Here is a 16,045-nt window from a genome sequence, read left to right as displayed (position 1 = left end):
TAGTAAAAGCTCTGGATCAGGCAGATCTGAGTGTGAATTCTGCCACTGTGTGACTGTGGGCAAAACATTTAACTACTTCAGTATGTACAGCAGTAAAAAGGATAGAAATTATACTTAAATTCAGGAGTGATTGGGAAATTCAAAAGAAACAGTATCTATGCTGGAGTTTAGTAATTTATTCAGTAAAAGGTAGCTGGTTATTGTTATTTATAATAGTACTGGTAATATTAACAGTAGCAGTAGTAGTAGTGCTAAGTAGTAACTAAGATAGGTGTTAAGAAGAGAATCTACTAACTTCTCCTAGAAGAGATGAGAAAGAATATAATTGATTGTTGATGGGAAGTAGAAGCCTGCTACTTTAGGATGTATTGTAAGAATATTTCAGGCAGGAGAAAAAGTTGGACAAGTACGTCCAGTGGTGTAGAATTACATATCTAGATAATACTGAGTAGTGCAGTATAGGTAGAGTATGAGATGGAGATGCAAAATGATACATTTCATGAGAGATTCGGAACACTTTTCCTTGTTAAGCTAAGAAGCTAGAAGTTACTCTGAAGATGACTGGAGACTAACAAAGATTTTTAAGCAGCACTATGACACAATTAAATCTTTATGCCTGCTAATATGTTCTCAGGAGAGTAGAAATAGGTCACTATCCCCACACTTTTATCTGCAACCCCCTATGCTAAAATTCAGCTTAGTTCCGTTTTACAGTTAGTTTCTGATCAAAAAAAGGTGTCAACACCTTTCTGGGATTTTGTGGATGGGGAGCAAGAAACAGGGATTTTGTGCTGCTGGGCTTAATTATTTTACAGGAATAGAAAATTAGATCATCTACTGAAAAATGGTAAGGTTGAGAATGAGGCAAAGCGTGAAAGTGTTCCTCTTTTTTTGTTTTGCTTTGTTTTAATAGACATTGACACTAAAAAGGGAAAAGTATAATTAAAGTTCCCTCATTGCAAACTGAGTTAGGTTGGAGACCACTGTTCTGTGGACCTCTACCCTGCAGGAGCAGCAGAGTATGGGAGAGGAGAAGGCGAGTGACTGATTCAGCTTGGGGTTCAGCTGAGCAATAGTATGGCGGTAAAGTAAGGGAACTGAAGAATCAGGGGAGATAGTGGTTTAGAAGATCAAATTGCAGTCAGCATAGAATAATGACAGAAGCAAAACCAGAAGAAAAGAAGGAAAAAACCCAACACTGGATATTGTTTGGAGTTCAATAAACCGGCTTATTAGAAATGAGAAAATGGAAGGTTAGAGAGCAGAATACTGGAATGTAAGAGGTCTACTCTGTAGGGGCAGAGTAAAGGCCCCTGGAAGATGCCCACATCATGATCCCTGCAACCTGTGGATATGTTATTTGGAAAAGGGGACTTTGTGAGTATATTTAATCAACGGATCTTGAAATGGGAAGATTATCCTGTATTATCCAAGTGAACCAGTGTAATCTCAACAGTCCTTATAAAAGGAAGACAAAGGTCCAAGTAGTAGTAGGAGATACACCAAAGGAAGCAAGTGGAATGTTATGAGGAAGAGGCTGGGAGCCAAGGGATCCAAACAGCCTCTAGAAACTGGAAGAGATGGAACAAATTCCCGTCAGGAGACTTTACAAGGAATAAGCTCTGCTAACACCTCAATTTTTTTTTTAAGATTTTATTTATTTATTCGACAGAGATAGAGACAGCCAGTGAGAGAGGGAACACAAGCAGGGGGAGTGGGAGAGGAAGAAGCAGGCTCATAGCGGAGGAGCCTGATGTGGGGCTCGATCCCATAACGCCAGGATCACGCCCTGAGCCGAAGGCAGACGCTTAACAGCTGTGCCACCCAGGCGCCCCCAACACCTTAATTTTAGTTCTATAAGACTCTTTTTGGACTTACGACCCCCACCAAAACTATAAGAGAATAAATTTGTGTTGTTTTAAGCCACTAAGTTTGTGGTATTTAATAATAGCACTATAGAGAACTAATATGGAGGATTCCTGGTTAAAAGGTTTAAGGTGTGGGTGACCAAAATTGGCACTGAATTATAAGACTTTAAGTTGAGAGGTTTACTGAGAGATCCATGGAAATGGAGAAGAATGTGATCTTACTGTGAAAGTCTTATACAAACTTTAATAAATAGGCAGAGATGCTACCTCCACTGTTAAGCTCTAGCAACACCTTTTATTTTTCTTTTCTGTGCTCCTAAAACATTTTCGTTATAACTCCATGTATTAGGTAGGGATGCCATGGACCAAGTGGCCTAAACAACCGAAATTTATTTCTCTACCCTTCCAAGGGTTAAGACCTCAAGCTATGAATTAGGGTAGGGGGGTGGTGACACAATTCAGCCCATAACACTGTACTATAGCAATAGTAACAGCAGTCTGACTCTATTTTGAGTTTATTTTCTCTCGTGAGGACAGAAATAGCCTCTTATTCAAATTGGTTTCCTCAGAATGCCTATCACTGTTTCTTGCTTCTAATAGAATCTTAATACATAAGTAATTAAATGACCATTTTGACAATCCATTTTTCAAATGTCAATATCTAATTTCTAAAAAAAAAAAAAAAAGGTGATTACCCATCTGGTATTAAATGCTAATAGCTTTTCTACATTTCTACACATCATTAGTACATTCTATCTGGGATGATTCTACCTTTGTCCAAGATAGTGTATAGAGATTTGATGATGATGAAGTATACTCTTCCTAAGTAGTATACTCATAGTTCTATCTCAATCAGAGAACATCAATAAGCTAATTAAAATAAAATATATATGTTCTTCATTTTCCTATAAATTGTATCATTCAATCCATTTCAATAAAAATTCATTTTGATTCTATTGTATTCCCAACACTATGCCAGCAATAAAATTTTATATAAATTAGACATGCAGTGTGGTATTTTTACTGGTTGGGAAGAATATTGTAACTTTATTTTGCAGGTATTTATCTATAAAAATTTAAGAAAGTGGTGAAAATTGTCATGCAAGGTATAGTGGTATCCACTCATTCATTTATTCATTCATAAAATATATATGGAGGATTTGTTACGTGCTCCTATGGAACAAAGTAGACTGATGGAGTTTAAGTAGAGAACTAATAAAGAAAAATATTAATGGAATTCTTGCACAAATAGTGTTTGGTTGCAATTGTAGTAAGTGCCACAAATGAGATATGTAAAGTGCTATGAGGCCTTCTAATGGGAGTTATGCCTAACTACAGAGCAGGGAATGTTTTATCTAGGAAGTTTGCTTTATCATGGAAGATCTCAATGAGAGGGGGAGTCACTAGATGAGGAGGGAAGAGAAGACTATTTCAGCAAGAGGACAGTATGTGCAAAGGCCCTGTGACCAGAGAGAGCTTGAACTCTCCTAAGGGCTGAAAGAGGAATGAGAACAGGAGGAACAGGGACAGCTAGGAGGAATGTAAGAGATCAGTTGTGAAGGGCTCAAAGAAGACATGTTTAAGTCTTTGGTGTTTTTCTTAAGAATAATGGGAAGTCACAGCTAGGTTTTAAGGGAGAAGGTGCCATGATTGGATTAGAGTTTCAAAAGCACCTTTTTACTTGAGGATTGAAGGATAACTTAGAAAGAGACCAGAGTAGACATAGTAGGTCAATTGCAAGGCTATTACAGTGATCCACAAAAGAAAGATGGCAATTTGAATTAAATGATAAACTGTAGAAATGTAGAAGGATTTTCAAAATATTGTACGTTAATTTCAGAAAGACTAAAGGTGATCATAATATGTCATATTTGAATGCCATTTTATGCATATTTAAACACATTTATATTGCTTATTTTTCAAGTCAAGTCCTGTTAACAGTAGAGAATAAAGCATACAACTTTGGTGGGTGGTTGAAACAAAGAGAGAAGAGTGACAGAAGGGAATTTCAGTGCCAGGGGAGGCCCTCCTTACTATTACTTTTGAATATTATATCTTAAACATTCATGTAGGTTTTGAATTCCATACCATAATATATTTGTGTTTGGGTTTTTTTCCTGAGCTTTTTTAAAATTTTATTATGTTCAGTTAGCCACTGTATAGTACATCTTTAGTTTTTGATGTAATGTTCAGTGATTCATTAGATGAATATAACATCCAGTCCTCATCATCACACATGCCCTCCTTAATACCCATCACTCTGTTACCCCATCCTCTCAACCCATTCCCCTTTGAAACCCTCAGTTTTTTTCCCCCCGTCCAGAGTCTCTCATAGTTTGTCTCCCTCTCTGATTTCTCCCCTTCAGTTTTCCCTCCCTTCCCCTATGGTCCTCCCTGCTATTCCTTATGTTCCACATATGAGTGAAACCATATGATGGTTGTGATTCTCTGACTGGCTTACTTCACTTAGCATAATCCCCTCCAGTTCCATCCATATCGATGCAAATGGTGGGTATTCATCCTTTATGATGACTGAATAATGTTCTATTGTATATATGTACCACATTCTTCTTTATCCATTCATCTGTTGAAGGGCATTTTGACTCCTTCCACAGTTTGACCATTATGGACATTGCTGCCATGAACATTGGGGTGCATGTGCCTCTTCTTTTCACTACATCTGTATCTTTGGGGTAAATACCTAGCAGTGCAATTGCTGGGTCATAGGGTAGCTCTGTTTTTAACACCTTGAGGAACCTCCATACTGTTTTCCAGAGTGGCTACACCAGTTTGCATTCCCACCAACAGTGTAAGAGGGTTCCCCTTTCTCCACATCCTCACCAACATTTGTTGTTTCTGGTTTTATTAATTTTTGTCATTCTAGCTGGTGTAAGGTGGTATCTCATTGTGGTTTTGATTTGTATTTCTCTGATGGCTCGTGATGTTGAGCATTTTTTCATGTGTCTGTTAGCCATTTGTATGTCTTCTTTGGAGAAGTGTCTGCTTATGTCTTCTGCTCACTTTTTGACCAGATTATATGCTTTTTGAGTGTTGAGTTTGAAAAGTTCTTTATAGGTCTTCGATATCAGCCCTTTATCTGTAATGTCATTTGCAAATATCTTCTCCTGTTCCATGGTTTGCCTCTTAGTTTTATTGACTGTTTCCTTTGCTGTGCAGAAGCTTTCTATCTTGATGAAGTCCCAAAGTTCATTTTTGCTTTTGTTTCCCTTGCCTTTGGAGACATGTCTTGAAAGAAGTTGCTGTGGCCAATGTGAGAAGGGTTACTGCCTATATTCTCCTCTAGGAATTTGATGTATTCCTGTCTCACATTGAGGTTTTCCATCCATCTTGAGTTTATCTTTGTGTATGATGGAAGGGAATTATCCAGGTTCATTCTTCTATATGTAGCTGTCCAATTTTCCCAGCACCATTTATTGAAGAGACTGTCTTTTTTCCATTGGATATTTTTTCCTGATTTGTCAAAGATTAGTTGACCATAGCGTTGAGGGTCCATTTCTGGAGTCTCTGTTCTGTTCCATTGGTCTATGTGTCTGTTTTTGTGCCAATACCATGCTGTCTTGGTGATCACAGCTTTGTAATATAGCTTGAAGTCAGGCAATGTGATACTCCTTGGGTTAGTTTTAATATCAGATCATTTCATTTTTCTCCCCAAAATCTTCTAGTGAAATTCTTTCTATTGGATGATGTACTATCTTTATTCTAAGAATTCTGCATCTCCTGATTACCACTTTTTCTAACTGGGATTCCATGTCCCCAATTTTATAAGTTCAGTCTCACCTTATGTCATTCGACCCTCCCAGCCATCAGTCAAAGAGCCATGTCAGGGAGAGCCATTACCATTATAGAGATGAGAGAGCTGAGGCTTAGACCGAACAGAAGACCCCCAAAGTTGATTCATGGAGATGAACAGAGCTGAAATGTGGGACCGTCATAAACACAATAAAGTTTTTGTTTGTCAGATCTTAATGGCAAGGTGGTAACCTGTCAGAGGTTAGGTAATTTATGCCATCACAGTATTGGGAAAATTAAAATGTAATAAAACTCAGTTGGCTTCGAGTACTAAATCCATACAGACTGAAATATAAATAGGCATTGCCAAGAGAAAGCTGAGAAGGTCTATTTCAAAATGTAGTTATTATACAGAATCAATTGCAGTTTTAATAGAAATCATACTTTATCACAGGCAACATAAGAATTATGTGCTGCTGTGTCTAGGTAAAATGGATATAGTAGCATTGTAACAAATAAAAGAGCACATCACTGGGAATTATCAGAGACTTTGTAATTCTGGACACATTTTAAAAATGTTATTCATTCCATATAACTCCAAACAGTGTAAATGGTGGGACATGAAAGCTTTCTATGTCAATTGGAAATTTTAAAATACAGTTTTTCAAAATACCTGCATGAGAGAGATCACTATAGAAAAATGGGTAGTGGATGGCAGCAAGCTCTAAAATCTATGGTTAAAAACTTACTACCACTCTTTGACTCCAAAGAAAAATCTAGTTTCTTGAGTCACAGTAGTTTGCCCATAAATAATCAGTTTTTCAGGACTGTGGTTTTGGTGACTTCTAAAGCATATAATTTCATTATGAATAATTGCCAGTCATATGTAGACATATAGTACAAATTCTCTTGTACTCTTCAGATCCCATTGTTGTATATGATACTTTAGCAGGCTCCTTTCCCAGCCAAAAGAAAGTAAAGCAAAATGAAAGCTTTACTAACTCTGAAACGTGTGCCATTGAAAAACAAAAGTAAAAGCCCTATTAAAGTTAGTGAATATATTTCTTTTAATTATATTCTGAAGCAAAGGACTACATAGCAACCATGTCAAGTTTGATAAAAATGAAATGTAAGAACAAAACAATAAAAATAAACAAAATGACAAAACAAGAAAAGAGATAGTTGCTACATAAAAACAAAACCTCTATATTTCATTGCCCAGAAAGAACCAAAAACAATTTCCGAAATCTGGCATCCAAGTTGCAAATGCCAAATTAACAATATTCAGTTTACAGTATATCCCAGAGGAAGAGAAAACATGAGTGGAGGAAAGGAGCAGCCTTAGGGAAACTAAGACATTTTGTGTACTGATGCAATTTATAGAGTTCCTCCATTTTTACCATTGCAGTAGCAAATAATTACACCATGGTCTCACTTGCAAGTATCTACATTTTTTTTTCAGTAGTTCAGGAGCAGGTCACTGCCAGAGATAGAAACTCATACATTAGAAAAGATTATGGTTTTAGTATGAGTACATTCTCCATAGCACCTAAAATAAGTATCAAAAGCAGAGAATAATGAGGAGAGTCTTGATGACAGGGTAGTTAGGAGCATGATCTTTGGAGCTGGACTAGATATACTCAAATCCCAGTCTTGCCTTGTAATAATTACCTGACCTTGAGCAAATCATTTAATTTTTCAATGTCTTGATTTCTTCATCGGTAGAATGAAGACACTAATAGTACTATCTGCTTTAATCATTGTGAGGAATAACTAAGTAAAAGGGAACCCTTCAAATTGTGTGGAATGAATTTGAAGAAGTACAAAGGGTTTGCTATGGTGACACGGTATAATAAACTAACAAAAAAATTGTGAATAAATAGACAGATACATTTTAATTACTTTGTGCCAAACCTGGTACTTGATGTTTATTTACAGTTTAAAATACCTCCACAAAGCACATATTAAATTACACGCATGTTAAAGATGGAAAAAGCATAGATGTCATATTTTTGTGGAGCTTTTGATGATTTTCTATAACTCGGTTTGTGGCCTTTCCTTTGAGTTTTTACAGTATATTCTGTTGCTCCTCACCTTCTCAATTGCCATGCAGCATTGTAATTGCCATTTAATTGTCTGCTTTCCATACCATACTATAAGCTCTGTGAAGGCACGGTGTGTGTTCTGTTCACTCATAAATCATTGCAGGGGCTTGTCATAGTCTCTCTCATTAGCAGTGGTTCATAAATATATATGGTTAAATATTCTATGAAATCGTCTATGACAGACTTTGTAGATTGAGTGGCTCAACACTCATTTTTAGTTATTCTCTTCCATGTCCCCTTTGCTATGTATACTGAAAAATCCTGTCACTTGTCCAGCCTCTCTTGCGAGTAGGAGGGACCATGTGACACAGTTCTGGCCAATGAGCTATAAATGAATAACAAAATGAAGGAAGTATGATGGTATGTGAAGCTTTTGTTTTCTTCAAAAAAAAAAGGATAAATATAACAGATTCCATTTCTTTCACTCTTTAGAGTAAATATGTATTGTAGATCTGCGTAATCATCTTAAGACCTCAAAGTGATAACCACGGTGGTATGGGCTGAATTGTGTTCCTCCATCAAAATTCGTATGTTGGTGCCCTAACCTTCAGTACCTCAGAATGTGACTTTAATGGAGGTGGAATCTTTGTAGAAGTAATCAAGTTAAAATGAAACCATTGGGGTGGCCCCCAATCTAATATGACTGGTTCCTTATAAGAAGAGGGGATTGGGACACACACACAGTGGGAAGATCATATGAAGACACAGGAAAAAAAGGACCATCTACAAGCCAAGGAGAGAGGCTTCAGAATAAAGCCAACACTGTGTCAACACCTTGACCTCAGACTTTTATCCTCCAGAATTGTGAGAAAGTAAATTTCTGTCATTTAAGGCACTTAGTTTGTGATACTTTGTTATGGTAACCCTAGCAAACTAATGAACACACAGAACCCCACTGAACATGTGAGGGTGACACAACAGGGCTTGGATAGGTAAACCAACACCAATAACTGCATAACTCTAGACTTATGTGAGATAAATATCACCTATTCGTTTCAGCATTTTAAGTCAGAGTTTCTGTTAACTTCAGTTGCCACCTAGAACACTCTCCCTTTTTCTTTGACTCTCAAGAGAGTCCCCCCTGATTCGAAGTTTGGCATGAGAAGTATCCTATTACTAAAACTTGTATCATTTTGTTTACCTAACTGTCTGTAAATAGTAAACCAGCCAGATTTGGATCAGAAAATTCAGATGGCAGCTGCAAAATCAGCATAAGGACCATGACTAATTTAAATTGAATTCAATAGATTTTTTTTTAACAAGTCGGCTAACAACCGATGTTCTTTATGGGAGTGTGACTCAGTGGTGCCTTACCTGTAAGATATCCTAACATTTCAACATTTTTTATCATAGCTTTTAATAAAGAGTATACGCTTGTCATTAAAAAAAAATCTAAGCAAGGATTGTAATAGATGTATACACAAAAATATAAGTGGCAGAAGAAAAAAAAACTCTAATAGGGCACAAGTGTAATAAAGGTCAAGAGGAAATTAAAATTAGAATGATGAGCCAAAAAACAAAAACAAATATTCCTAAATTCTATTACTTACTTTAAAATTTTTTAATGATGGTACTGCTATTGTATTCCAGGGATTTTTATCATTCCTTTTACTACCCCATACAATTGGGTCTTTACTTCCTTCAGCCAGGAGGGATATCTAACTTTCAGATTTCCTGCAGAGGGTCTTTTCTCTATCCTAGACTACTTTTCTAAGCCTAGATTCCTTAGCAAATATTTCCTGAGGCAAAGCTTACGTGTAAACACTGCACTGAGAGAGGCAATGCAATCACAGAGGAACAGGAGTGAGGGTGAAGGGAAGTGAGGCAGTGAAGAAGGACAAGCAGGTTTAAAGTTGGATATTCCTGAACTGTTCCAGCTTCACAGGAAATACAGTCAGCTGCTTAGTCTTGGGAAAGACCCGCAGAAACTAGAAGACATCACCTGCTCAAAACCATTGGGAGAGGAAGCATAAACAATCTTTTAGTGTATTTTTTCCAGTCTTTTACCTTTCTTTGGTCAAAGGTTATTTCCTTTTTTAATTTCCTCTGCCATTCTTCTGCATTTTGCTAATTGTCCCCTTTGGGTAGCTTCTGGGGAATTTGGGACTTCCGTGAGTCCAGTTGGGTTCTGCTGAAGAGCTGGAGTTCCTGCATCTCATACTGTGAGGGTGCAGTCGAATTCTTGCTGAAGCCCCCCCCCCTCACTCTTGGGGTGGTAAGATCATTTGCAATGTTAGAAGATGAGTCATAATGCCATGGTAATAAAGGTTGCCTTTAAGTCCATGGAAACAGTGAAAGCCACCACTGGAACTACTGTCTGTGGAAAACAGGCAAATGGCCAACTCCCTGGCCCAGGGCTAGAGTGGAGCTAAGCAGATCTGGAAGGCTCATAACCTGGCCTGAATACAATTCAATTTTCAGTTATTTGTCTATGAGCTTTACATTTTCTTTTTTTGATGAATTGTGCAGCATCATTACATTAATAGATTTACTTGCTTGAGCACAAACGGAATTATATTCTAAATATGCACTGTCGTCATTCTTACTATGTACATGTATGAAGTTAACATAAGTTTTAAAATTTTCCTTAATTTCATCATAACTTAATGCTTCATAGACCATTTTTGAACCATTTGTAAAGTAATCATCAAATTCTGGTTTTCCCCCTTGTTAGGGTGGTACTTTTATCCTTTGTTAGGGTGGTTGCATGTTAGGGTGGTACTTTTATCCTTTGACATTAGAAATGTAAGCAAAGGTGGCAGGGATCACATCCAAGCAGAAGTAGAAGCACCGTTACATGAGTAGCTATATACTCTTCCTATGGCTCCACTGATCACAGAAGCAGGAGCTAAGCAGAAGCTTGTGACGCTTAGTGACTAAGCCAACTAAAGTTCCCTGCCCATGCGTGTGGGATAGACAGCCTCAGAAAGAAATACACTTTTATTATGTTAAGCCACTAAGATTCAGGGATTATGTGCTATTGAAATACAACCTAATCAATCAGAGTTCTGAAAGGAAGCCCCTTAAACTAGATGATTGAGAAGATTTAAATGAGGGTATACTGCATGAAGTTGCAGTCATTAGAAGTTAGGGAAACTGACCAAGAATGATGTAGTGTGTGGGGCTGGTGACAGTGGAGAGATGTTATGATGACTAGATGTAGGGCAGGAAGAGTACAAGTTCATTACTAGAACACTGATAGTATGGTTGTGTGGACAGGGCCTGACAATAGTCATCGCCTTCAGTAGAGAAATTCAGCCAACCCAGAGTGACCTGAAGGAGAGTAAGTATCCTGACCCTGTTTTCCCTTTACTCTCCAGTCTTTTTCCAGTAACTTCTACTGATGAACGCTCTTGGAAGCTGGAAGAAAAGGGAGTGGATTGAAGCAGATAATAATATCAGCTGTCCCAAAAAGGAGCACAAAATAGTGAAGAGAAGTATAAAGTATAGATCTAGAAGGCCAAATGGAAATGTCCACCAATGTAACCTATCCTGATCGATACAGAAATTGATACTGGATATTGCTGTGACAGTAAGGCTAAAACAGGTGGGACTGATATGAAGGCGAGGTAACAAGTAGGGAGACATGATCTAGGAGCTGAAAGGATGGTCCATGTTATGCAGGGTCAAAACATTTGGGAATATTTCCACCTTTGCTTTGAAGGCAGCTCATTTACTTTGTGAACTCGTGGACCTAGGAGAAGTGATGGGAAAATCAAATGCTAATGGTATGTAGTGGTTGTTATTGACTGCATTTGGCAAGGTATCAGCACAACAAGATGCATCAAAGTAAACAGACTTTAAAGGAAACGGGAGGAGTCTGCAAATTCAAGGACATACTGGTTTGAAAGCAGAAACTGCTTCTCAGTTCCAAATAGTAAAAAAATAAAATAGAGAAATGCTTCGCATTAAAAAGGCCAATTAAAACTTAGATTCTTGGCAAGCATGACGATTGAACTCATTATTAAAACCTCTGAATGGCTTATGGCAACATATAGGGGGGAACCCTCTTAATTAGTCAAAAACCTCTCTGGGAAAATAGATTAAATGTTTAGATTTCCTACTAAAAACTGGTTAGATCATGGTATCTGCAGTTATGTTAAGAGAGAGATTCATGGCACTTTAGTCAATAAAGTGTGAGCAGATAACACACATCCATCCTGAGCAGAGCTCTTAGGGCCAGTGCACGAGTTGCCAGATTCTCTTCTCCCTGCCATGGCAATCTAAGAAACAGGTGTCAAGATGAAGCCTCTGAAGGCCTTTGACCCCGATAAGTATAGTGAAGAGAGCCCCCTGCTGGTCATTTGGACATGAAGCAAGAGTAAGAGAGATTTGGTTCTATTAAGCCACGGAGTTGTGTGGTTATTTATCTAACATATGTTGAATAATACAAGCCAATAATCAACTTGTAGAGTTGAAGATATTATGCAATATAGTAATAACTATGGAAATGCAAACTGACCAAGTGAAACTATAACAGGCAAATAATATACAAAAAGGAAAATCATGAGCCAAACTTTCAGGCTCCTTCAAGCCTTTCAGAGCATAATGGTTAATTAGGGGGGAAAAAATAGAGAATTACTTTAAAGATTATTGTAAAGATTGTGAAGAACTTTACATTTCAATTTTGTAAGATATATATGAATAAGTTAGGGTTTTTAAATCAAGTTACTAATCATCCCATGTAGTTTTAAATGATGAGGAAATGCATCATGTGTCTGGTAGAAAAATCACGTGGTAATTGGAATATAGAAAAGGGTCCTTTTTCAGAGGTTAAGAAGTCTGTGTGAAGGAGATCAAATTCCCATACATAGAAGAAGCTGGAAAAGACTATCAAAAGTAGCAATGAATGTATTTGCTTGTTTTATTTCCTATAATTTGCCTAATATTCATGTGTGAATTGGCTTGGGTTTTTTTATCCCTACAAATGTTCCATTACTTTTGACCAGTTTGTTTTGTGGATCTTCCTTCTAGATTCAACTATTTTCATGATTATTTCAACCCTTTTTTTTCTTTTGGAGCCAAATTTCGGGGTACTAGTTTTGCCCTCCTCCAATAATTTGCTCTTAGTCTGTATAATTTTCAGTTGAGCATCTGATTGTTCCTATATTCATACCCTTCAGTCTTAAAACCCAGCCATGCCCAGAGATTTCCTCAATCTGGTCTATTAGTTGGGAAATAATCAGCATATGCTTCAAAGAACAAGTCTCAGAATAATGGAAGTTAGGAATGCTTCAGACAATTAGAGATACCACAAAGTTCCCTACTCCAAACAAAGCCCAGCACTGAGGAATCCTACACAGATTATTGATTTGGAAACAAAGTATATCTATATTCAACAAACCTCTACTTCTACTGTCTGGGAACTGGGGATTATAGAAAGCAAGATGTAGCCCCAGAAAAGAATCAAGGGTTGAAAGGAGCTAAGAGACAATACATATTTAGATGGTAAATAAGAATGTGAGTATTAATCAGGACATTATTCAGTACTAGTGGGAAGGATCCATGAACCTCAATGGAGTTTCAACCTGGAGCTACCAGGGTAATTCTTCTGGCTACCATATTCCATAAGGGAGTAAATGAATCAAATTTTCATTTCAAAGTTATAGAAAACTCTATTCGTGTCTAAAATAAAAAGAGTAATTTATTGCCTTACGTAACTAAAAAGTCCAGGAAAGGATCTGATCAATTGTAGCTTGGTATGAAGGACTAAAGGGTGTTTAAACCAGGTCTACTACCACTTGTTGACTCTTCTTTCCTCCATTTTTACTTCATTCCTAACTCCTCTGAGTAGCCGGATGGCTACCATAAATATCATGGCTTTATTCTCCCAGGGTCAAGTCCAATAAAAAAGAGTAGGGACTTCTTTTGCAAAAGTCTGACTAACATCTCGATATCCCCATAGGTTGCATCCTCGTCTCTGAATTAATAAATGTAGCCAGGGGAAAACAGTGTGCTTAGAGATGATGAGACATCTGACAGACAAAACTTTAAAGCGACTAGCTTCATTTTATGACCATCACAATAACCTCTTATTTCCTTGGCCATCACTAGGAAGGGCAAGAAAACAAAATAATAATAACAACAATTTTCCCTCCAGCACTGGGTAGTATGCTGGATATATAGTAGAGTTCATCAACATTCTACAGTGACATATGAAGGTTCAAATGTTTTAATCTACCCAAAAGGGGCTGAAAGGTAGACCAACATTTGTGGATAATAAGGATGAAAAAAAATAAAAGATCAGAATTTGGAACCTCTTCAGGCCCAGCACAATTTAAGAGTTCAGGATGCAGTCTTGCCTAGATCCATGCTGGAAAGCCCAATACCTGGGCCAGGTGCAGCTCATCTATAATGCAGTGCACAGTATAATTGCTAAGGGATAGTACACAGAACAGACAGAGCTGAACAAACTTCTCATCTTTCACTCTCAATCTCTCTAAGCTTATACAGCTTGGACCAGTACCTTCCTGAATTTATTGTTATAGAGCTCAAATGAAGTTCAGTTACCCAGATGTTTCTGTGAGTCAGGGTAACAAGTTTTTCCACTAGTTTTAGACTCTATCTTTCCCTCTCTGTCTAACAGAGAGATCTCCTCAGAGATAATGTTGGGAAAGGAGAAATAACTGCCTTCTATTCAGTCCTTACCATGTGCAAGGCTTTTATTTTTACTATCCACTTTACAGAAATTATCTTTTCTAATTCTTCCAACAGGCTGAAAAAAATTATTATATCTTTTTTTTTTCTTTTCCAGTGAGCAAAACTATGGCTTAGAAAACTCAAGTAATTTGCCAAAATTTACACAGCACACAGAAATGTTTCTGCTTAATCTCAGGGCATCTGGTCTCCACATATTATGATTCCCATCCTTCGTGCCTACTTCCCTGTCTTCTTTCTATTTGCTTTCTATCTTTATTTTTCATATAGAGTCACCTTAGGATTTTAAAAATAAAAGCCTAAGACATTCCATACACAATTGGAGTTATCTTTGGAATTTTCTTCAGTCCCATTTCCTACGTTCACAATGGCAACCACTATAATGAATTTGATGTATAACCTTCCAATGGACTTTTAGTAAATCTAAGTATTCACATGCAGTATATGGTGTTTCCAGGTCAATAAAAAAATCATAAATCATATGAAAATTGTTATATAAATTGTTTTAATCATTCAATATATTTGGAGGATTTAAAGATCTTGATACATGTATATTTGGTTTATTCTGTTTTAAATGATATACAGCATTTGAAATATAAATATGCTAGCAGTTATTATCCATGTCCTTATTATGGACATTTAAAATAATGCTATTATTATCACATATATGTATGATAATTGCAGCATCATATCTGCCTACCTGTCTCCTTTTGCATATTGTCTTAGTTCTCTATTCCTGCCATAAAAATTACCATAAATGTAGTGGCTTAAAACAACACAGATTTATTACCTTAAAATTTGTATGTGTTTTTGGCAAGAAAATATATCTTGAACAGTTTTCCTTCATTCTGTGTATTCTTCTAAGAGTGGACTTTGCTCTTGTATTTTGTGGGTGTATCTTATCTTTTAACTTAGCCTTATTGTTAGACATCGAGATTCTTACCACTATTTTGCTAATTTTGGCTGACATGTTTTAAGTTCTCTGCCCAGAATATAATAATTTGTTCGTCTCTGGGGACATTTCTTCCTTCTAACTGCGTACTATTTTATTTTGGATATGGTGTCCTTTTTCTGTCAAATAGCATATAGCTCAATATGTTTTATCAATGAATTCATAAGTAGTTGGGGTGGCACCATGTAACTATGTTTTATTTCATAACCCTAGACTATTGGGCCATAGATTATTGGGTAGATGATAGGCACTTAGTCTAATCTAAGCTGGTGAGAATCCCTTCCCTAGGAATTTGGAATTGAGATGATATTAATACAGTCTCAGATTTAGCTGCTTTCTTGAACAGCAATGTAAGGATATGGGCTTTGTGATGTGGTCATCTCCTACCTGGTAGGCTGTATAGTACAGAGTCTGCTGAGAAACGTGATGGAGAAATGCTGAATGAAAAAAGTAAAAAGATATGGAGAAAATACTAAACATGCGTGCTCTGATGCTTTTTAAACGTTTTTATTGGGGCGCCTGGGTGGCACAGCGGTTAAGCGTCTGCCTTCGGCTCAGGGCGTGGTCCCGGCGTTATGGGATTGAGCCCCACATCGGGCTTTTCCGCTATGAGCCTGCTTCTTCCTCTCCCACTCCCCCTGCTTGTGTTCCCTCTCTCGCTGGCTGTCTCTATCTCTGTCGAATAAATAAATAAAATCTTTTAAAAAAAAGTT

The sequence above is a fragment of the Ursus americanus genome, chromosome 8 (assembly GCF_024610735.1).
Source record: "Ursus americanus isolate L20-20 chromosome 8, mUrsAme1.1.p, whole genome shotgun sequence".
Classification (NCBI taxonomy): domain Eukaryota; kingdom Metazoa; phylum Chordata; class Mammalia; order Carnivora; family Ursidae; genus Ursus; species Ursus americanus.
This window is presented reverse-complemented; position numbering follows the sequence as displayed.